At 36.9% G+C, this 23,324-nt stretch overlaps 1 long non-coding RNA gene across 1 annotated transcript; it reads right to left on the bottom strand.

The window, feature by feature from the left end:
• Window positions 1–10,328: 10,328 nt before the first annotated feature.
• Window positions 10,329–11,826, bottom strand: LOC126702851 (uncharacterized). The gene is made up of 3 exons (XR_007647863.1): window positions 11,736–11,826; window positions 11,466–11,562; window positions 10,329–10,385 (listed from the first exon to the last, which is right to left on the bottom strand). It is a non-coding gene; the product is annotated as an uncharacterized LOC126702851 (long non-coding RNA).
• Window positions 11,827–23,324: the final 11,498 nt, after the last annotated feature.

Below are 23,324 nucleotides of genomic sequence, written 5' to 3' on the forward strand. Positions count from 1 at the left end.
TTAACTTAACAATAGTTTAAAACTCATGCTGGAATCTTGTCCATTAGATCAATTTTAAAAATTAACTTGCCAATAAAAACAACAGCTAGATTTAAAAATTAATCATCTCATCACACCACTTGCCAATAAAAAGAGAAATTCAATATCTAAAAGACCAGCCCATTCTAATACACAAGATAAATTTTTATATCAAATTGCTATAAATTTACCCAAATTGTCTGCATTACACCTAGACAGTATTGCTCGTACATGCAACAGAAGCCTTTTTCTTTTTCAATGATTATCAAGCTTCCTCAAAAAAATAAATCTAAATTTGCAAAAAAAAATGTAAGGAGACACATGGTCACTAGGAAGTATTTTTTATACAGTACTCTGTATGAAAAATACTTTTTTTTTTTTTTGCAGTTATTTAGCCTCTGTATACAGTACTCATCAAGCGAAGAAATTATATCATTAAAAACTTGAATTATCATTTCACATGGAGTGCCTTTAAATGCAAAGTTGATTTAAGAGTGCCTTTAAACATTAAGTAAAACTTCTGATAGTTTTACTTTCCCTGGTAAATAAGAGTTAGGATATCACTGCAATATGTCTCAACATATCATTTCCACCATTCAACTACTTGCCTTCAGCACACAACTACTCCGTATCAGCTAAAATAAAACAGAATGATCTGTGTGCGTGGGTGTGTGTTTTGAATAAGAATGAAATTCATTGAAAAAAGGAAACCCTGATTCAATTTGTTGAAGCACATGATTATGAAAATACTCAATGCATCCTGAAAAATATGACAAAAAATATATATAGAAGAATGGATATGCTGAACTCAAAGAACAAAATGTTAAAAGACAACTTTTTAATCAAATTATGGCTTTAACTCTTTTTTTCTGACAAGTTCCTTTAACTTAAGACACCAAGAGAATACATAGGTCTTGTATGAGATTTTTTTTTTTTTTTTTTTTACCTTTATGTATTTATAAATTTCAAAAATGATATAGGAACACTACAGAAATTGAGGTCACACTATAATGGGAGTAAAAATGTCAAAACGTTGAAATTAAAATAACTATGTGCACATAAGAAAAATTATTAAAGTAAAAATTTTAACCTGATGTTGAACAATGAACTTCTAAATATATACAAATAAAAGAATTGCCAAGCAATGGAAAGTTCACGCCAAATTTGTTTAATGTTATTAGTATCCAATCATTGGTGTTTTGACATGTGTGTGTTTGTGCGTGTGTGAGTGAGTGAGAAGATCAATCTCACCTCTACAGTTGAAAAAGTCATTTCTTCATGTGATTTTGCACTTCTTTCAATTAAAGAATGATGGGATTCCTTCATTATATCAAGTTTTTCCTTTAGACTGCTAACTTCAGCATCTATTCTGAGAGCAGAAAACAAGACACACAAAACAGTGGACAAAAAGAATTAAAATTTCAACCTTAACAATTGTGCAATAATAAATAACACAGAAGCAACTATGATTTGGAACCATCAAGCTAGATTTGAATCCAATAGGTAAAGCATGTAGATGATGACTTGATAGTCTAATCATATACCGCAAACTTACAGGATATGGAATATCCATTGGCCAAGAAATCAACTAATTTACAAGGTTTCCTCAAAACCTTGCTTTACCAGGTAAGAGTGCTGAAAGGTATTCTGGAGGCAAACAAAAGAAAACAAACCCTCCACACACAACATACACAGTAGATTTAGTACACAATATCTGTGACTAATTGTAACAGAGCCAAGTACTAGCCCATAAAAGGTCAATCAAGCAACAGTCACTTTGATAAAAAATTTTACTATTGCATATAAAATCAAAGTTCCCTCTCATCAAGGTTTAAACATGTAGCTATAAAACATATGTTATTTAACCACACATGAGACAACAAAGTTCAGTGACAACTGCTGATTATCAGAACTGAAGCATGCAGCGGTTATTTTGATCCATAATATCTACAATTGCATATAAAAACTGAAAGTTCAAAAACGTGTACAAAACACCTTTGAACGTTTAGACCCCCAAAATACAACTTAACCAACTCAAGCAATATGTCAAACAACTAGTGTGCGGAAACTTAACACATGCTATAATAAGAAATTGGTTATAAACTATCTAAGCCATAACAAAATAAAACCACAGCAGATAATGTAAAGGCAAAGATAGAGAGGAAGGAAGATGCAAACACAAAGACAACACGCGATGTGTTATCGAAGAGGAAACCGAAGTCCTCGGCGAAAAACCTCTCCCCCGCCCTCCAAGCGGTAATCAATCCACTAGAAAATACAGTTGGGATACAAGGACAGCAATAAACCCTCCAAGCCTAATCTACCCAGTGCACCTAAGCCCTCCAAGCTTCTTGCTCCAACGAGGTTGCGCCGAACCTTTTTCTTTTCTAGCTTCCCGGATTCCGCTACTAGACCGTAGCATCAACCAATGAAGATTGGCTCTTTCCTAACTGCTTCCCAGAACTCCAAACGACTGTCTCACAGAGATGATGATGGTGAGAACCAGGTTTGGTATAATGCCTCTCAAGGTTTTGACAATGGAGAGGAAGAGAGTAAGGGAATTTGAAGAGACTCTACGGTAGGGATTGTGTGTGAAACAATCTTGTTTTTCTTTAGGGTTTCTCTCTCAAAATTCTCTCTGGAAGCTCTCTTTCAATCGTGGGTTAAAGGGGTATTTATACTGGAGTGGGAGAGGAATGTGAAACGTCAGGTTTTACAAAACAGGGGTGGCTCGCGGCTTGAACTCGCGGCTTGACCAAGTCGCGAGATCCAGTCGCGAGTTAACCGTATGGCCAGTTGTCCTGTTTTGTCCTGTAGTGCTCCAGCTAGCATGACTGTTCATCTTCCAGCATGCTTGGCACGTGTGCAGCTTCTGGCGGCTTGCAGCCGCGAGTCCACCCGCGAGTCCCAGCCGCGACTCTCTGTTTTCTTGCACACTCTTGAGCAATCTTCACTCTATCTCACTCACTACCCTTACAACAAACCCACCTAAATACAGGGTTACTAAATGCTGAATTACAAGCAAATTTGGCACGGAATAAAGCCAATTAGATGGTTGAATAAATTCAACCTTACAATCTCCCCCTTTGGCTATTCCGTGACAAAACCCTAAAACAGACTCTAGACTTAACATGTGAGTTGGGAACAGTTGAACAAAACTCACTCACACCTAACTCTAGAAGCTGTGAAGTACTTGAATCATATGAACATAATACTTCTGAAACACAACAATACACCATGATCATTGTAAGCAGAAAATTTTAAATGCATATGAAACAGGCAAAATGAGATCAAGCAAAGATGGAGTTAATAAACAAACCATGACTTGATCAATCAAGTGAACACCACAAGGTAGTGATCACAGTGCTCATTCACACTTGGAATGAACACAAGGACATACAAGTTAACAAGCACAAGGCAAGACACTTGTATGCTCAACACTCAACCAATGCATAGCACACAAGGCATATGCATCTAGGAACAATCCTACAAGGGCACAAGAGTGACAGTACAAAAACCAGAATGCATAACATTTAGATTAAAGTACTGATTTCAACAAAAGCATAAAGGCTGCATAAAGCATGGTACAAACCATAAAGCCTACAAACTATGCATAAAACATTAACCCTAAAAGCTTACAAAAGCACATGGGTACAAAACAACAACATCCTGAAAAACATCATCAACATATATTAAAGTTTAAACCAAGAGTATAAGTTTAGAGTTAGAAACAGCTATACACCAAAACACAGTGTATCAAAACCATAAAAACACTGAAAATACCCAAATCATAAACATATATAAACAAAGTTTCTGTTTTTGACAACTCCCCCTCAACTAATTACTCCCCCTTAAGAGCTGCTTTTCTGCTTCTCAATCATCAATGAACTTCTCCCCCTTTTTGACAGGAATGGCCAAAGGGTCACTGGTCATGCTAAGTTGTGAAGCTGTCAAGTTTAGCAGCCAAGACATCAATCTGGTCTTGCATGGCTCTCATCCTGTCAGAGTGCTCAGTTTGGACTGCCCTGATCCCATCAAACCTTTCCAGAATGATCTGGAAAGCATCTGGAGGTGTGTCTGCAGAAGTTGAAGCTCTGTGTCTTTTGCCACTCCTCCTAGGTGTTGAGGTTGATGCAAGCCCTGCTGCCTCTGCTTCAGTCTCCATTGGGACAGCCTCTCCTTCATCACCTTCATCTTCTTCTCCTGGAAGCCTAACACTTATCCTTTTGCAGGTAAGCTTGTTGATTGCAGAGGGTGTGGACATGGGACTGATGTCTTGAGGGATTGGAACACCCTTACTTCTAAAAATCCTCATTAGCAAACTGGGAAAGATCAATTTAGGCCTAGAGGTTGTTCTAGTCTCATCCACAATGGTGTCATAAATGTGGGAACTTATGTCTATGAAGTTCTTTTCTTTGAGATCCATCAGAAAGACTGCTCTAGCACAATTGATTGTAGTCAATTTCTTAATGGGATAGAGGTTAAACATCATAATTATTGTAAGGCACCTCATGTCCACTGGAAAGGCAGTGGTATTCAAACATTTCCCTTCTCTCTGCCCACCTATCCTTTGTTGAACTGTTTCAATAGAAACACTCCTACCCTTGTAATTGATAAATTCTTCATCATCTAATCCTTCAAGCCCTAATGCATCATCTATGACATGAGCATCCAAGACAAATTCTTTACCCCTCACCCAGCAATTTAATTCATTATCCTTTATCACAGCATTTGAGTAAAATTCCCTAATTAAGAGTTCACACACAACAGGGAAACCACTCAGAAGCTTTTCCCATCCTCTTCCTTCAAAACAGCTGGGAATAAAAGTTTGCCTTAAGTCCTCCAAATCTACAAATCTCTCTTGAATGATTCCTGCATTCAAGAAGTTATCCTTGTATCTCTCAAAGTGGTGAACTGACCTAAACAGTTTAGAATCCATCTTTAATCTTTTGTCAGCCTTCTTTGCAGTAGATTTCTTCTTCTGAGGTGAGGGAACCATCTGTGAACAATCAGAAAAGGCCACAACAACATAGAGCAATATATGTGCATAACCAGTCAGTACCATGTAATTAACAAAGAGATATCAACCATACAAATGAACTTTAAAAACTTAAACAACAAGCTACTTAGTTCAAACACATGGATAAACCAAGCCTAGGATAGGAAACACATGAACAACATGGTGAAACTATCCTAAAGGCAGATAAATGACATTGAGACAGATAATGGAAAAATGATGTGACACACAAACAGTATATTGAGCCTAACAGAAGCTTCCCACAGATTAACACACTAAAACATGCAAATTTAGCACAGTAAAACTCACAACCTCAAAATGAACCAATAGAAACAACTCAACAGCTCAAAGTTCAGATTAAAATAAAAGAAACACTTAGCTAAGCACAAGATGAAGAGCAATAAGGATATGACAATCATCAACACAAACTATAGTAACAGCATCCACAAGCTAAGCATGAACAAGGAGCAGAAACCGAAACAAAAACCCATTTCAAAAACACAATCATATGTGAAAAATCAAAGGGTAAAAGCACAAAATCAAGTAGAAAAGAGTGTAAAACAGAAAACCCATACCTGTAACTTGACGATTTTGAGCTACAAGAGTGCAACACTAGAGATTGGAAAAGGGAGCACGGAGCGTTTGGGAGGGAGAGAGTTTAGAGAGAAGATGAACAGTCACAAAAGTTCGAGGGAAAACTGAAAAAGTTTAAAAATTTCTCCTGTTACTGCAAAACACGCGATTTTCGCGACTTGATTAAGTCGCCACACAGTCGCCAGCTCAAGCCGCCAAAGCACTCAAGAACAAAATTTTGAAAAATTTTTCTAAGTGTTTTTCGCGACTGGAAGGTCTACCCGCGAGTGAGTCGCGAGCTGAGCCGCGAAAATCTCTGCGTGAACCTCGCGCTGGACCTTCCACTCGCGAACAAGTCGCCAAAAATGACCAGCGAAGATGCGACTGAGGCTCGCGACTTGACATACCCGCGACTTAGCAGCCAAAACAGGGCAAAACTGTATTTTTGAAATTTTCAGATTTTTCAAACAAAATACTTTCCAAAAACACCTAAAACACTCAAAAATCTTTTTGTGCTTGAATGAACAAAGATTGAGCATGTGAAAACATATTTCATCAAGTACAATCACACAAATGAATATGGCATTTATTGAACATAAACTTGTGTGTTGTGTGTGGATATCAACAATGAGATAGTCCTTCGTCTAATGTGAAGCTTCAATGATCAATTCAACCAAGGCATACACAATTAGCACTAGATCATGTGACCTATCTCAATTATAGAAATATGTATATATGACCTCCCACACAACTTGATAGCATAACTTGGAGCTTATCATTTTACTCCACTTTCAAACATAACATTTGATCTTTTTGATCTTTTGAGGCAATCATCTCTCATTGTGAGAGTGATATTTGACATTTCACTTTAATGAACAAGCCTTTGGCTTTTTGAATAAACATTCACTTTCACATAAGGTCGCTTACCCTTTTTCCTAGTCAAATACTAGAATGTGCGACAGGCTTTTGCAGCTCAATATCTCTTTTCATTTGGAGATTTACATTTGATGAGCTCTTTTTATAAAAATAAAAAAAATAAAGAGTGGGAAGATATATAGACACAAGTCTATGCATGTCTCAAGATCAACATAACCATTCACTAATCATTCATGACAAGTTTGAAGATCTATTTACAACAATCACATAGATTTCAAGATTTTTTCCCACAGAGATATAGGTGCATGAAAACAAGCAATGCTCGAAAATGCACAAAGCCATTAGCACAAAGGTACAAGGCAAAACAAGTTTTGAGACAAAACCCAACAAAGTCAATCAAGCTTTTTGATTTTCTAATTTTTATGTGATTTTTGGATTTTTGACACAAGAAACAAAAAGATTGATAAAACAAAATTAAGAAATATTCACAAGAGGACAAGCAAACAACCAACATCAAAAATAGCAAAACAAATCAAACAAGCATTGTTGCAAAGCATAGGAAGTATTAATGCATGGACATGTTGTAATGCTTATGCATGAGTACCCTTATTCACCCGCACGTCACTTGCGTTTAGGGTGATTTCCTTATAGGATTGGGTACGGGAGTTAGGGCTTTCAAACTTTCGTGAGAAGCTTTCCAAGCAGTTGGTGAATGCACCAATCATTTTCATCACGTTCATCATTCCGGGATCTCCATTTTGACCTCTAGATTGATCACCTGCCCAAATTCTTCTATCATTTCTGGGTCCTCCTGACCTTTGAGGAGTTGCACTGTTCTTTGCTCTCAGCTTTTGGCAATTTGGTCGAGTGTGCCCTTGAAGTCCGCAATAATGGCACACATAAGTTCCTCTAGGACCTCTTTGTGGTCGTGGACGTGACTTGGCACGAGATCCAGATCTGCCCACAGACTTATTACGATGATTCAGCATCCGTTGGTCCACCACATTCTTCTTCTCCTCCACCTCGAGCTTCACACCAGTAAGGTCAGCTGCAACTGGATCTTTGGCCTTTACAAACTTCACTTCTTTAGTGACATTTCCAGATGAACTACTTCCTCCGGTATATCCCAATCCGGATTTGTCTGAAAAGCTCTATTGAGATGATATAACATCATCTAGCTTCTTGGTGGTGACCCTCTCTATTTTAGCATTTGCTTGCACAACCTCATTCTCAAGAAATCTCACTTTTGTGTAAGTTTCGGACAACTCACCATTCAGTGTTTCTATCTCACATTTGGCCTCCCTATATCGAATTAGGAGACTTTTGTAGTCCTCCTCAGCCTTCTTCATTTTTCTCACAGCAGCCTTGGCCACCCTTGTGTATTCACCCGACTTCTCCAAGAGTGAGTTATAATTCTCTTGAAGATTTGCTGTGCTTTCTTCTTCTTCAGCTTCTGATTCTTCAACAATTCCTAGTGATTCATCATCACTATGTTCTCCAAGGTCTCGTACAAGGAGATTCAACTCATCCGAAGACTCAACATGAGCAATAGTCATAAAAGCTGAATAGTTTCCCTCTCCATCACAGCTCTCTTCAGATTCTGAGTCAGACGAGTTTGAGTCACTCAAGGTCGTGGCATACACTTTGCCTTTCGATTTCAAATAATTTGGACATTCCTTCTTAAAGTGTCCATGCCCGTTACATTCAAAACAAGTGACACCTTGTGTGGGTTGGGATTCTTTTCCATCTTTCTTTTTGAAATCCCTCTTCTCCCTTCCAGAACTTTGGAATTTTCTCTTATCATCAAATTTGCCATTATTTTTTAATTTCAAAAACTTTCTGAAATTTTTAACAAGATAGGCTACATCTTTGTCAACCACATCTTCTCCCGATGAGTCTTGATCTTCCAACTTCTCATTAATGGTCTTTAGAGCAAGGGATTTACTCTTCCATTGATTGGGCAGCGACATCTCATAAGTCTGCAGAGAACCAACCAGCTCCTGTACTTTGATGTCGTCAAGATCCTTGCTCTCTTCAATGGCTGTCACTTTAGTACGAAAACTTTCCGGCAATGATCGAAGGATCTTCCTTACAATCTTTGAGTCCTCCGTTTTCTCCCCCAAGTTAAACTTACTGACAACCACCTCATTTAGCTTCCCATAGAAAGAGTCAAAAGACTCATCCTCACTCATTTTAAGCTCCTCAAACCGAGTGGTCAGCATTTGTAACTTGGTGTCTTTCACTTTCTTTGTGCCTTCATAAGTGGTTTCCAGAATCTCCCATGCTTCTTTGGCAATGGTAATGTGAGAAATCCTGTGAAATTCATCTGGAGACACACCACAGAAAATAGCATTGAGTGCTTTACTGTTAGCATTAGATGCAGCAAGTGCTGCCTTATCCCATGTGGATTTGGCTGCCTCAGGTTTGGTCCAACCAATCTCAACAGCATCCCAAACGGATTCATCAATAGAACACAGAAAAGCTCTCATACGAACCTTCCAAAAAGCATAATTACTACCATCAAAATATGGAGGTGCATTTAGGGATTGAGACCTATCCATCTCAAAAGGGAGTCAAGGATCACACAATGGTAATGAAACCAACAGCAGTGTACCCGCTCTGATACCAATTGAAAGTTCAAAAACGTGTACAAAACACCTTTGAACGTTTAGACCCCCAAAATACAACTTAACCAACTCAAGTAATATGTCAAACAACTAGTGTGTGGAAACTAAACAACTAGTGTGTGGAAACTTAACACATGCTATAATAAGAAATTGGTTATAAACTATCTAAGCCATAACAAAATAAAACCACAGCAGATAATGTAAAGGCAAAGATAGAGAGGAAGGAAGATGCAAACACAAAGACAACACGCGATGTGTTATCGAAGAGGAAACCGAAGTCCTCGGCGAAAAACCTCTCCGCCGCCCTCCAAGCGGTAATCAATCCACTAGAAAATACAGTTGGGATACAAGGACAGTAATAGACCCTTCAAGCCTAATCTACCCAGTGCACCTAAGCCCTCCAAGCTTCTTTCTCCAACGAGGTTGCACCGAACCTTTTTCTTTTCTAGCTTCCCGGATTCTGCTACTAGACCGTAGCATCAACCAATGAAGATTGGCTCCTTCCTAACTGCTTCCCAGAACTCCAAACGACTGTCTCATAGAGATGATGATGGTGAGAACCAGGTTTGGTATAATGCCTCTCAAGGTTTTGACAATGGAGAGGAAGAGAGTAAGGGAATTTGAAGAGACTCTAAGGTAGGGATTGTGTGTGAAACAATCTTGTTTTTCTTTAGGGTTTCTCTCTCAAAATTCTCTCTGGAAGCTCTCTTTCAATCGTGGGTTAAAGGGGTATTTATACTGGAGTGGGAGAGGAATGTGAAACGTCAGGTTTTACAAAACAGGGGTGGCTCGCGGCTTGACCTCGCGGCTTAACTAAGTCGCGAGATCCAGTCGCGAGTTAACCGTATGGCCAGTTGTCCTGTTTTGTCCTGTAGTGCTCCAGCTAGCATGACTGTTCATCTTCCAGCATGCTTGGCACGTGTGCAGCTTCTGGCGGCTTGCAGCCGCGAGTCCACCCGCGAGTCCCAGCCGCGACTCTCTGTTTTCTTGCACACTCTTGAGCAATCTTCACTCTATCTCACTCACTACCCTTACAACAAACCCACCTAAATACAGGGTTACTAAATGCTGAATTACAAGCAAATTTGGCACGGAATAAAGCCAATTAGATGGTTGAATAAATTCAACCTTACAAAAACAACCAGCAGACTAATTGTAATCCTCAAATTTCAACTATAAAAAATAAAAATCCTTGACCACCTTTCATGATTAGCATTTATTTTCAATCCTGAAACTGCAACTTGAGCATATTGGAGCAATTCTTCTCGCTTTGCCTGAAAAGAGGAAATCAAAGGAAGAGATAAAAGGAGAGAGCAGCTGGATCACATAAACTCTAACAAATCCAGTTGTAACATCTTTGTAAAATGTAAACAACAGCAATGCTTTTATGTGAAGTGCACCATATTGCTTACTAGGAAAGTGGGGCAATATTTTAGTATTACTGTCAAATAAGTAAATGACTAGTACTAATAAATCAAATAGATCAATGGGTAGATTAGGATCCAAAGTAAAATAATCTTTTTACATAAAGAGAGCAAAATTGAATGTCAGCCAATAAGAAGCAGTGTGTGTCTGTCAGCAATGATGATAAATTTATAAAGCTTTTTTGAAACTCCTAGCAAAGAACTTCTATAATGGTGTGTTCTTTATGTAGGAATTCATGATGGGATTTTAATTCTTGTTAATTCATGAAATTTGGTTGTTTATTTAATAAAATAGTTACAAATTGTAATTCCCATGAACATCTCAATTCCCATGAAGCACAGGAATTATGAATCCTATCTTATCAGTAAGAAATGCCAATTCTCGTATATCTTGTATTTCTGAGAATTGCCTACATTACACTAAAATTCAAATTTTGACTGTTTTTTTTTTTTTTTTTAAACTTACTACATAGAGTTAATTTTAGAAAATAAAATAATTATTTTTCATCCAAATAAGATGTTTATCAATGTTCAAGAGCATTTTTTTCATTTAAAATTTATCCATAATGTTCAAATTATTAATTATTTTCTTCCTAAATGAGTTTGTATAAGACAATTTTAAACAAATAAAATTTATATATATAGTTTGTATAATTGTAATGTTTTTAAAAATGTTTGTCTAAAATATGGTTAAAATCAAATTCTAAGTATATCCAAACAGAAATGCCAATTTTTGGAAATTCTAATTCTTGTGAGTTTAAACACCCAAGAATCTATAGTTTTCAAGATTTAAAATTCTCAGCAACAGAAAGTCTCTAATCAAATTGTGATAACAAGTTCATGTGTCCATTCCTCATGATACTCAAGGGCATAATGCTTATATTAAACACGTGCACATTAATGCAATAAGCATGCATATCATGTCATTACCAGTACTTCATCTTGGTATGCTGAGAATGCTTTTGCCAAATCACATACACTGCTGATTATAGCATTATGAACTTCCTTTCCTCCGGTAAGACAGAGCCTCTATGAAACATACCACAAGGAAGTTAAATGGAAATCAAATAATATTAGGCAGAAATATGCACTGATCATCTTCTTTTTTCAATATACCAAATATATGATTCCAAGCAAATAGAATAGGCCGAAGAAGCTGTTATTAGGGATTAAAAGAAAATTGAAATAGAGACAAATCACCCATATATCTCCAGAAGTAGTGGAACTTCTTCCTCATTTGGTGCTTCAAGAATCTGATTCATAAAAAAGAGTTAACCTGCGGTTAAACTCCATGGATCAGCAAATACAAAGATCAGAAATAGCGTTAAGAATGGCACTAAGGAATGAAGGTTATAAGTATCGCAATGCCAATCTTTTTATCTCTTTTTTTTAATAACACATGCACTCGGTGGGTCTTGAACGCATAACCTACCCTCTACCCAGGTATTTCAAGGGAAAGATGTGCCATTTGAGCTAGAACTTATAGGCAGCAATATCAGAACTTTCTAAAAGATAAAATATGAAAAATAAAAAATGTCAGGTAGTAAGATTTTATATTCCTAAACAAAAAATAAAAATGAAAAGTTCCTGAAGTATTTACAATACTTCCTAGCAAATCACAACTGTTGCTATATCATTAATACAAGGTCCATTCGATACAGCAAAGAACATCCAAATTCAAGATGACGTTGAACATATAGGATACAATCATAGTATCATACACTATAAATGTGTTTAGTAAACTAAATTGAGTACCTTGCACATTCCATAATACGCAAGGGCATAGCCCAGCCCTGTAGTGGATAACAGATTGGATACATAGTAGGCCCTTCAAACCATTGGTTCCAGGATGACAACCATAGACTAAATCCCAATCTGAGCAAGATCATCAAAAATAAACCCCTCCTTCAACCAACAGCCATTTGTTTCAATCTAATTTAAGCTTCTAATCCAAACTACAGCCTCAAACCTTACCCTTCCTCCTTGACCCAAGAGAGATAGATAGGTACTATTAAAGAAATGCATGATCCTCTCTTATCAATACTTGTCTACTGGTAGCCAATTTAAAGCTTTAAAGACTAAATCACTAAAACTGGGAAACTGTGCTTGGTCATAAAATCTACAAGTTTCTAAGACATGTACAGTACAAAGTACACAAATAATGGCAAATAAAAAAATTAAAAAACTGGACCAACCTATCTTAGCCAATGACATAGCAGTACACAACAAAAATAAGAATGAAAAATCAGCTTAAGATGGTGTACAACAACGAAAATGGAAAATAATAGATATTCACCTTTATTATTTTTGTATATGGATGGTTACCAGTAGCACGATGACATTCATCAATTATCATTAAGCATACTGCTTCTGGACTCAAGAATGCCTTTCTTAAGACATCCAAAAATATTTGGGGTGTCATTACTAGTACCTACAAGATAACATAAAGAATTTGCATTAACATAACACTAGCAAAGGTAACTTGTGAATAGAAATTTAAATCTAGGATTTTAGGAAAATTACTTCCATGTAATAAATTAATATAATTATTTCCATATAATTCTTCTAGATATAAGAATTATATTTATTACGTGTTGAACCTTGAGAAGACCTAAAATCCATGCCATTTGGTAGAATCAAGCCCTGCTGCTCTGGACATTGGGATGAGACTCTATTCTAAGCACCACACATCTTTTCATTTTCACCTATAGACTCAAAATGATTATATAAATTACATACAGACAAACTAGCAGTGTTAGTTCCTTAGCTTTGCTGACCCAGATATGAGCTCTCAAATAGCTTCAGAAAATATATTTATAATGGACAAAGCCTAAAGATGGATACTGCAAGAAATCTTACATACAAATGAACTGCCAAATAAACAATTTCTTGCCCTTCACTGGAAAAGCAAAAGCATGCACATATATTTGAAACTAAATTAAAGTTAATAAAAAGAGAAAAAACAGAGCTCAAATTTTCACAGTTCTAAGATTTGAGATTGAAACTAGAAACAACAAACCATAACTAACCACACATAATGAAACCAGTAGCAACCAGTTGAGAATAGCACCAAAAAACCAAATATATTATGTTTGAAATTATATTATAATTTTATAAATACATAAATTTGCATCATAGCAACCAATCTGCATGATTAATGCATACAACAAAAGTTTTGTCAATCCTCCAATTAAAAAAATACAATTTAGAATTCCAAAAAGGAAACTGAAGAAAGGCAGATCAGATCTGATGAAATCCCCTTCAAATTGTAATGTAATCAACCACTTGTGGATTAATTAATCAAATTATACTATTCCTAATAACAGCATAACTAATAACTGGAAAGTAACACAAAGATAAATTGACTATGATGCCAAACATACAAGTCCCTATTACATTAGTAGAATCAGCCATCTATCATAGATTCAAGTACTTGAACTTGCCAATTCTTACCTCCATGGTCATCGTAAACAGCAAAGAATGAAGTGGATGGATCAAGATCAGGGAACGCAGCATGCTAACAAAAATAATAATCATATTAACCAACAGGTTAATGGTAAATCTATAAAAAAAAATAAAAAATAAAAAATAAAAAAGAAGAAATAACAATAATAATAACAATAATAATAATAATAATAATAATAAAGTTAAGTCAACAGATAAATCAAGTAAGTCCAGGTAATGTGAATATCACAAGTCACAAAGATAAATATTTATTTATGTATTCCTATAGAAGCTACCTCATAAATTATCAACAGATATGAAGCAATAACAACAAAACATTACTAGTACCTACATTCAGATGGGGTGCTGATCCTAATGCATTTTACGCTTATGCTGTCTCGTATAGCGTCTGGTATGTGGGGGAAGGGGTACTACATCTCCTTGGTGAGGCTCCTCGCGTTGCTGCAAAGATGGAGTTACAACTAAACAATGGATTACATGAATTCTAATACCAACCATAACAACAATTACTCAATATGCTCCATGCATTAAATGACTTGTCATACCGTGGGGCCAGCCTTGTGTCCTGCTTTGTGACCACCTGTCCCACAAGGAGGTGCTTTTGTTGTGCGTTTAGGTCGACCTTGTGGGGGTAACTGTAACCCAACTACCTGCTCATTCTCAACATGCACATCTCGCTGTTTTGCTTGACTCCCAACAATTGAAAATCCTACAACTGCAAGGGAGGATGGTGTAGCAGATGAAATGTGAGTGAGGCCCATAGTCATGGGATCTGTATGCAATCCAGGAGTGGGCATGAATGACATGGACTGACTATGAGGTGGTACATGGTCTATATGATCAATGCTGTACGAGAGGGATTGAGTGTGCATGACAGGAGGGGTCTAACTGAAATCATAGCCGAGATTAAAGGATGGCGGGGTAAATGAAAGATGAGCGGGGTCAAAAAATGTACGTGGGGTGTGTGAAGGGATCTTGGGGTGAGAAGATGCATGAGCAGTGGGTAGAGGGATCTCTAGGTCAGGAACTACATGAGCAGTATGTGAAGGGATCTCTGGGGAAGGACATGCATGCGGAGGCGGAGTAAACTCTAGGGCAGGAGATGCATGTGGGGGTGGAGGGAACTCTGGCGCAAGAGATGCATGTGGGGGTGGAAGGGGACCTGACCTACTGACAACCTGATGGGGTGCAGCACGCTGACCATGGCTATGGCTGGCACGAGTTGAGCTCGTGCTTGGTCGTCCAGTCTCTTCTGGCGCTTCTGGATTTGCCTTATCGGTCTCTTCCAAGGGAAGTTGGGCAGTTATACGACGAAGGCGTTCCACTACCTTAAGTACAGCTGTAATCTGCTTGTACTCAGGACTACCTACTGCATGACGCATCAACAACTGCTTGTGACTAGCAACCTGCAAGTAAATAAATACAATTAGTACATCTAACACAAAAATGGTGATACACAACAAAATTTGAAAAGAAAGGTCGAAGCAATTACCATAATAAGAAGTGACGCGGTAGTGTGGTCGACTGATGTGCATGAAATATATACAATAAAGTACTCACATATCTACATATTTAGCCTTACTTTTATGTTATTTTGTGACTAATTATATAATATCTTTGTGTTGTAGGTAACAAGGGCTTTACATGCAAAGTGGGGCTAAGCCAATTGAATCAAGCCAACTTACATTCAGCCAGGCATGAATTCAAGAAAAGACCAACCCAATTAAATTTAAGTCCAATTGGAGTAAGGAATCAAATGAAATTTGCTCCAAATCCAAGTCCAATTCGGATTAGGATTCCAAACTACACATCAGTTAGTATTTTTGGCATAACTTTCGGCTCAGATGTCCAATCGAGATGATTCAAGTTGGGCTGGAATGTTAACTTAAAGGGCTACAACTTTGTAGTTTACCAAAAGTCCAAATTCTGACGTTAAATGGGCCAAAATAGTCGGTTAAGTGAAGCCTAAAAATCTGGGATTTTCTCCAAACGAGAATTCAACTTGTAATAGGATTCCTTGACCTATTTAAGGGCTCTTTAGGGCAAAATTCAGGGAGGCAGAGGCGGAAGGCTAGTGCTAGGGCTGAGGGCTGAATGTATAGAGAGTGCGGCTACTTCTTTGGTTTTCTTCCATGACAGTTAGTTTTATTTTATTTGTCTAGTTTAATGTTTAGTATTTTATTTTTGTGTTTTCTTTCAATTACTATGAGTAGCTAAATTTATAATTAGGGTTGAGGATGAAACCTTGTTAAGGATTATCAATAATATTTATGTGATTTGATTTTTCCCACAATAGTTGTTCTTTAATGATTTAAATTGTTCTTGCTTCATATCAATTGCCTAAGATGAGATTCTAGATATGAGTTCAATCATGTTTTTCTCATGATTTAGGATTTGTCTTAATTAATTGAATGCTTGGTTTATTAATTCTTGATTATAAAATTGGATATCACTTGTGATTTGTCTGTCAATGGATACAATTTATGATTTGATTTTTAGAATTGGATATATCTTGTGATTTGTTTGGCTACGGATACAATTGATGATTTGATTTTATACTTAAGAAGCGAAGAAGAACATGCTTTTGATTTTTAAAAATAAGGATTTTAATGATGATATTTTCCATGATAGCAAGATTGATTTCTAGATTATCATGTAGTGAGTTGGGAAAAATTAATGATCATAAATATATGCTAATATGACTTACAAGGCGGATTCCAAAACCTTAATTCCTTTCTCTTGATTGTTTACATCTTTTTATTACTTTATATATTTTTCTTAGTTTAACTATTTGCTTAATTTTATTAATTGCTTAGTTTATATTATTGTAACCAACAAGTTTTATTTAAACTAGATTAGGATTAATTTGGTTAAGGTTTAATTAATTTTCCTACATTCATACAAGTCTCTGCGGGATCGACCTCGTTCTTGTCCAACTATACTTCGGTACGGTTCGTACACTTGCGAGTATTTTAAAATTTCACAACAAGTTTTTGGCACCTCCAAGTCACCCTATCATACCAATCGAAGTATGGATGAGCAGGCGACATAGCACCCTCTAGTCGTACTCCATGACATAGAGATCGTGCTCGACTATTCCACACTTGGATATGGCCATAATGCTTGTCCCTCTAGTTCACCGCAATCTTCCCCCTCAGGTCTATGTCATGAAGGGCGTCGTCAGTATCAACATATGGGGGGATTTCTTGTACCATCCCAAACTGACGAAGAACACGATCCGGTGTATGTTTCTCTACTAGCTAGAAACATACAAGTGGCACCCTCGCCGTCCATACGTCCCTTCCTGCGACACAGAACGTAGGCAGGTGGGCTAATTCAGCTTCATATGGTTACCACACCACCTGAAGTAGCCAAATAAAAGGGCAACACATTATGCAATGTTCCATTATGTTAGGTTCTAAAGTTTAGGATTTTATGTATTTAGAACTTTAATGTGTATTGTTGGCAAACCATGATCAAAACAATGTGTTTAGAAGTGTTTAAAGCTAGCTCAAAGTTGTACGTCAATGTAAAGTTGGAATCGAGTTTAAAGCAGGAAGCACTGTGGTTTTCGGCCTGGCTCGATCGATCGAAGCTTAGGCTCGACCAATCGAAGCTCGGGCAGATTGTTTTTCTGCAGATTCGTCCAACTCAGCCCTAGTTGTTTAAAAACGTTTTTAGGGTTTCTTATTTGTCCTAAGTATAAAAGGCAAACCGTAGCCACGTTTTAGTGTTACTCATATTGCGGTTTGTGTAAATCTCTTGTGAGATCTAGAGGAGCTTTCCTTTACACAAACTTAGGGTTTTCAAGGAGGAGATATTTTCTACACCTTGATGATCAATTCAGTTGCTGCCATTAAAGCTTAAAGACTACACAAGCGGGGGTGCTTGTAGCTGGTGGGAATCCAAGAAAGAAGGAGTCCGTGGATTCGGAGCTTGCACGTGGTCGTGTCAGTAAGTTCTACTGGTTGGTAGCATTAGGAAGTCAAGCGGGGGTGCTTGTAAGTCCTTTTGTATGAACTTCGATTCTTTCAAGATAGTGGATTCAGGTTTACCTTGAGGATAGCTAGGTCAAATCCTCCCCAGGTTTTTACCGGTTTGGTTTCTTGGGTGATCATATCATTGTCTTATTTATTTTTCGCTGCTTTGCATGATTTGTTCTTTATTACTGTGATAACCTAGACTTGTTTAATTGGACTAAGTAACAACTTGGCTAATTAACTAGGTTTAATCAATTGTTTAAGGGGTCTAAAAACTGTCACATTATTTTCGACTATGAGCTATTTTACAGTTATAAATACAATAGTCATAAACAATAGAAGAAACACAATTTGGGTACCTGCTTAGGATGCATAGAATCTAAAAGCTGACGGTATCGGACCAGACAGATTTCTTGGGGGCTATTTTTCGTGCTCACAACCCACACAGTCCTACAATTAAGAAAGAGGGAGTCAATACTTGGAATTGAGAATTTGAAGTAATCAACAACAATAAATGATGGACAATCATAAATTTAACATTACATACGACTAAGTTTATACCAATAAATGATTATCTAAACATATGATTAGTGGTGGAGTTAGAAATTAATAACACTTGTATTATACATCAATCATAACATATGACCTCAGTGGTTGTAAAACGATATATATAAATAAATAAAAATCCTATTAATTTTAAAAATTTAAGGAATATCAAGGTTAAAATTTTATTCTCTGTCTAACAATGTGTCATGTCATTAAAATTATGGATCTATTTCCAATAGAGACAATCGGTCAAGGAAGAGACTTACTTAATGGACAGTGGAGAATGTGCAAATGGTGGGCCATATGCATCATCTGGTGGGAGGTCCTTCCTTGGGCACAAAAAAGGGAATCTGAACCATGCCCAATACTAAACCAGTAGCAAAGCCCCACTAATCTGACTGGCACCTCCGTCGGTTGCCCTGCATAACTCTCTGTACAACCATGCAAGGCAAGTGCTCCCCCAACTGTACTAAGGTGGATTGCGAAGGTCCCTCAACATCTGCAACCACATCGTATGCACCCTATCGCCAGACTTGTCGGCGAAAATTGTGTCTGCTAGGAGTGCTAGAATATAACACCGTGCATATTGATGCACAACCACCTCTACTGCACCATCGGGCAACCCTTGGTCAATTTTTTCTAGTAGCTTGTTAATTAGGATCCTTTGTCCTTTAAGCACCACAGCATTAGTAGCAATTCCAAGTAGACTTTGACATTCAGTAGCCCATGTCAAGTCAGTTTTTCCAACAATTGCCTCACCATCGATTGGAATCCCCAAAAGAACCTCCACATCTTGTAATGCGATCGTTGTCTCACCATGTGACAGGTGGAAGGTGTGGGTTTCAGGCCGCCATCGCTCAACGAAGGCCGTTATCAAGTTATGATCAATCTCTCTACATGGGGTCCTATACAGCCCCTCTAATCCTACTCTCTTGACAATGTCGAGGACGCGATCATCCACCACTATCGGGCGTCGTTTTCGCAACTCGTCATTACGACCACGGCATTTCAGTGCCTCTGGATCCTGCACATGATAGAACCATGGTGATGAGACGCAATATGCCATAAGGGTGTAACTTTTATATAAGGGTATGTAACAGTCTGCCAATCTAACTTAACCCAACTAATGGGCATGACTATGCATTCAAAGCTAGTAATACCATTGACAAACTTAGAATTTTAGAAATGGAAAGAAAAAAAAAATCAACATAATGTAAAAGGATAAGAAGAGAATATTCAGCAAGTGGTCGATTTAATTTTACCTTGCCTTCCCAAACAGCACACGATCGATGATCTTTTAGAAACCTTAACACCAAATCCTCAATGGGACCAAGACCGAACTCATCAGGGATCTGAGCAGGAACAGCAGCCATACTACACGAAGTTTAGGGAGTCAAGAGTAAATATAAGCACATGTTGAAGATAAATTGGCAAGGATCTCAATGTATAGCCTAATTTCTTCAACAACAAATTACTATTAATTACTATTAATTCTAGTTCAACAACAACAATCACAAATCATTAAAATCATAATAGTTAAAACTATGATGCTTTTCTCCCATCACATATTCAATGGAAGATGGACTGAGAAGTTTCAGTTTTGGTTTTAGATCGCCAAAATTACTATAAATTACAGGCACACTTCAATCCAGAAAACACTTATGCATCCCAGCTGTTAATAGGCCCAATGGCAAATGTCTTAAAGTGGTTGCTTAAATCAAGAAATGAAAATTGGAGATAGAGTCTCAAGAGATTATCACAGTGCATGTAATAGCCCCAAATTTCCAATAATTGTGCAGTTCTTTTTCTTTTTTTGATAAATAATAATTGTGCAGTTCTAAAATTCTAATACCAACCTAGCATGGAGTTCAAGAAACCAAAAGAACAACTACCACTGCAAAATCAATAAACAAGCTTTATAATGAATTCTGAAAAAAAAAATGATTAAATAAATATATAATATGACATAAATAGTTTTGGAAATTTGCAGCTACAAAATGTAAAAGAACAAACTAAATTGCATATGAAATGCATTAGAAATTTTGTAGAATCCTAATAATCATGTCTAAAAGTTCTTTCTCAAGCATAAAATTCTATATTACTATTATCATTTGAACAGTTCTGAATGGAGACCTAAGAGCAGAGCAGAAGTAGCACTGAGGTGAGGGCCCAAGCATGTATGACCCTTACATAAATGCACTGAGGTGATGAAATTTTGAATTTTTTGTCACTTATCAAAAAATCACAAAAGCAAGTATGGCCCTTACATAAATGCAATTCCACAAAATTGAATTAATCGATAATTACACCTTAAAAAATGATGAACACATCAACTTTCTCTATGATCCCAATCAGTATATAGTTAATACCTCATGGATGCTATTAACATTTTGGACAGACTATGGTGATAATTATATGCAAGCTTGTTCCTGACATGAAGATGTCTTTTAAATCTTATTAAATTGCATTTTGGTACTAGAATATACTTCATATTTTGCACTTCTTTTATAAAAAGAAATAAACAGTGGTTTTCTAGATCTGAAAGTAGTAGCATATCTTAACATTTTCTATTAATTATGGTAAACTCTTTCTAACTTCTACATTCCCCTTTTATGACTTTGAATCTTTTATCATCAGAACACCCTTCATTTCAATTCCCCAGATTTCCTATTTCAATAATTCAGTCCAAATACCAGCCCCATATGTGCAGTATTTGCATTCAAATTCAAAAATGCTACAGTTTTACATGCTCAGATCAGACTTTTTTTCCTTAACAAGTTACACGCTGAGATAAACATAAAATTAGCTTTCTACATGCAAACACCATCATGGTCTTCACAATAAATTTTGCTTTATAGACCAACTAGATTGAGCACATTTTATTAAAAAAGCTCTACAAAATCAAAATCCATTGAGCACATTTTATTAAAGGCCAGCTAGATGACCATAATCAAAATCCTACATTTTCCTTGAATTGAACAAATCATTTGCCTCACAGTATCAAATATGGCAGCAAACTCTGCACCCCCCAAATATCAAGTACAATGCATGCCTCCATTACCAATAAACCCAGAAAAAAGAGAGAGTCCTTACTTTTGTGAGGTAGTCGGAGCCAACGAGCGAGGCGGAGACGGAGTGACGGGAGCAAGAGGCAGCGACGACAACGGGAGCGAGAGGCAGCGACGGTGACAGTGGCAGAGCGAGAGGGGGCGACGGTGACAGAGCAAGAAGGGATGAAAGTGAGAGGGAGAGCGACGGCTACGGAGCGAGAGGGAATGAGAGTGTGAGAGTGAGAGAGAGACTGAGTGAGAGTGAGAGAGAGACTGAGAGTGAGAGGAAATGAGAGTGAGAGTGTGTTTTGAACTTAGTTTTTTTGTGTGCTTTTTGAACTTAGTTTTTTTGAGTGCGCGATGATGGACACGTACCCAAAAGGAAACCAAGTACAATGGACTCGGTTTCGTTTAAATCAAACCGAGTCCAATGAACTCGGTTTCTGGTCTTGCCAACCGAGTTCATTGGACTCGATTTATATGTATAAAAATCGAGTTCAATGAACTCGGTTTCTTGGCTTAGAAACTGAGTCCAATGAACTCAGTTTCTGGGCTTACAAAACGAGTCCAATGAAATCGATTTTTGGCCTACATGGCCAATCTGGCCACCTTAGCTGCTGGCAACACAGGAAACTCGAGTACGATATACTCGATTTTATAACCCAAAAATCGAGTCCTCTGAACTCGAATTATTAGAAATCAAATTAGTTTGAAACGTTTCCTAACTAATGATATTGTTTAGATTTTATAGTTATTTTCTAAAAATATCCCTACTTATTGATAATGGTGGGGCTTGATAAACACCTTTATGTCAAATTTTTACTCTTTTAATTTATTTTTTTTTTTTTTTTTTTTTTTGAATAAGGTGATTCAGGGCGGCTCATTGAATTGTAAGCCCTTGACCACTTTAAGTGGAGAATAATCAAATACAAATTAAATCATTTTTATTTAAATTTTAATATCATTTTTTTTAAAGCCTAATTTTCTTTATTTTGAGATGCCAAATTATTAATCAAGTTTTTGCATTCAAGTTCTACTAACATTTTCATTTTAAATGATAATATGGCCAATTAACAAAAAAAAAAAAAAAAAAAAACTTTATTTTTCTTTAGAATGAATGACATAAATTATCTTATATAAAATTTTATCACAAAATATAAGTGTAAGGACTGAAATGGGATTAGGCCCAAAATAGGATTGGGTTCTAGCCCAAGCGGCCCAAACAATAAATTTATAGAGCGTGGATGAAAGAACTAGATCTATTCTAGAAGAAGAACGATTAAATTTTGGAATCTAAGATTGTTAGATACACGTAAGATTAGAAAATCTGTCCTCAGAGTAACTTGGGGTTTATATTATAGTCCTGATGAACAATAAAATTATACAAGCGTTCACAGTCTTGTTCTCCAAAAAATCTCTTGATTTTTCCCTCTCCCATCTTTAGTACATCTTTCCAGGTTATATATTCCAATCTTGGTGTTATCCCTACCACGTGTAGGTTAGATTCGGGGAACTCCTTCCTGTCCCATCCAGCACTTCCTAGAACCACCAACTAGTAGCTGTAAGGCTGCTTGATCACTGTTCAAGCGTCACTTCCACATTAATGCGGCTAGAGAGTTGGTTGGGAGTCATTTAATGCGGAGGTAGCAGCTTTTTGAAGATATTTGTTGTCCTTCTCCTTTCTTATCCCTTGTCCGACACCTAACTCTTTGTAATGATGTAACTTCGAAGTAAGTCCATAATGATAT

Source organism: Quercus robur, chromosome 10 (assembly GCF_932294415.1).
Source record: "Quercus robur chromosome 10, dhQueRobu3.1, whole genome shotgun sequence".
NCBI classification, from domain to species: domain Eukaryota; kingdom Viridiplantae; phylum Streptophyta; class Magnoliopsida; order Fagales; family Fagaceae; genus Quercus; species Quercus robur.